The sequence below is a fragment of the Acinonyx jubatus genome, chromosome B4, assembly GCF_027475565.1.
Source record: "Acinonyx jubatus isolate Ajub_Pintada_27869175 chromosome B4, VMU_Ajub_asm_v1.0, whole genome shotgun sequence".
NCBI classification, from domain to species: Eukaryota; Metazoa; Chordata; class Mammalia; order Carnivora; family Felidae; genus Acinonyx; species Acinonyx jubatus.
The window spans coordinates 52021122-52022885 of record NC_069387.1 but is presented as its reverse complement, the minus strand read 5'-3'; the positions used below and the strand labels follow the sequence as shown (position 1 = coordinate 52022885).

The 1764-nt window shown below is 40.5% G+C and overlaps 1 pseudogene; it reads left to right on the top strand.

Moving 5' to 3' along the window:
- The first annotated feature begins 434 nt into the window (after window positions 1-434).
- On the top strand, window positions 435-1056 carry LOC106977159 (Golgi apparatus membrane protein TVP23 homolog B-like; annotated as a pseudogene).
- The last annotated feature ends 708 nt before the right edge of the window (window positions 1057-1764 follow it).

The window sequence follows — 1764 nt, the reverse complement described above, 5'->3', positions numbered from 1 at the left end:
CACATGCCAGACCCATAACATCAGAGTTTTAGGGGGTGGGATGTAATCATCAGTGTTTTTCAAACCTCCCTAGGTGATTCCAATTTACAGATAAAGTCAAGGACCACTGAATTAGAACCTTCCAATCTGGTTTAATAGCAGTGTACATTCCTGAATAGGTATTTTAAATATTATTTAGCTAACTTTAAGAGATAGATAATATACTTTATATAGCACACTATGAATGTTTAAATATCTTTAAATAAATTATAACAATACAATAATATGAAACCTATCCCTTCTTTAGTGAACAAAGACAACAGAACTAGAAATATCAACTGGAAAAGAACTGTAATAGTTCCCAGGAAAGAAATCTGGCTATTTTTGAGTAGCGGATGCATTTAAATACAGATTATTAAGACTCCACCTTGAAAATTTGACCACTGAGGGCTGCCATGTTGCACCAGGGCAGTAATGATGACACTGAGGATGTTTCCCTGTTTGACACAGAAGAGGAGGAGACAACTGACAGATGAAAGAAAGAAAGAAAGAAAGAAAGAAAGAAAGAAAGAAAGAAAGAAAGAAAGTCCAGAATGAGACACAGTGACATCATTTTTTTCATTTATTTTTTCAAGTCAGTGCAACTGTAGTCTATCTTCTCTATTAATTGTTCAGCAGCAGCTTTATCACCTGTTTGGTGACAATGATCTTGTTTTCATGTGACTTTTGGGCAGTCAAGAATGTCACAGTAAACTCATGGTTGGTCTACATTGGTAGAAGCACATCAATGAACATGGAAAAAGCCATTGGGTGTTTGAGTTCAGGAAGGCATCTTCACAAGAGTAAAATTGTTACTCCTGAGTCAAGAATCTTCTGGTTAGGACTTACTGCCTATCCATTGCTGTGGGTGATATTCTGCAGAGTGAAATGGTTGGCGGTGGTTATCACGGGCGTGGTGCTACAAGGTGCCAACCTGTATGCACATCAGGTGCAGAGCAGGCAGCAGAAAGAATTTAACCATGTTATCTCAGAAAGCAGTTTTTAAGACATAACACTGGAGATGATCAGACTTCCTGAAGAGAGTGAGAGAAAGCTCCAGTGTTCTGTCACACTGCCAGCAAACTAAAGAGATTCTTGACCCTGAAAATTTTAGAACTCAGTACATGTTGCAAAGAGGAGTGCTGAGGTTGTTTTTCCAGTTTAAATTTTACTTTAAAAAGTGGAAAGGTGGGTCGCCTGGGTGACTCGGTCAGTTAAGCGTGGGACTTCAGCTCAGGTCATGACCTCACAGTCTGTGAGTTTGAGCCCCCCATTGGGCTCTGCTGACAGCTCAGAGCCTGGAGCCTGCTTTGGATTCTGTGTCTTCCTCACTTTCTACCCCCCCCCACCCCCTATTCACACTCTCTCTCTTTCTCTCTCTCTCAGAAATAAATCAACATTGGGGCGCCTGGGTGGCTCAGTCAGTTGGGCATCCAACTTCGGCTCAGGTCATGGTCTCGCGGTTTGTGAGTTCAAGCCCCGTATCAGGCTCTGTGCTGACAGCTCAGAGCCTGGAGCCTGCTTTGGATTCTGTGTCTCCCCCTCTCTCTGCCCCTCCCATGCTCATGCTCTGTCTCTCTCTGTCTCTCAATAATAAATAAACGTTAAAAAAAATTTTTTTTTAAAGAAAGAAATCAACATTAAAAAAAGTGAAAAGGTAGTTTTCATGTTAAGTTTTTATTTTCTTTCTAGCATTGGGACTTGAAAGTATGGTATTGTTAAAAACCTTGTCAAAATTGGTTCATG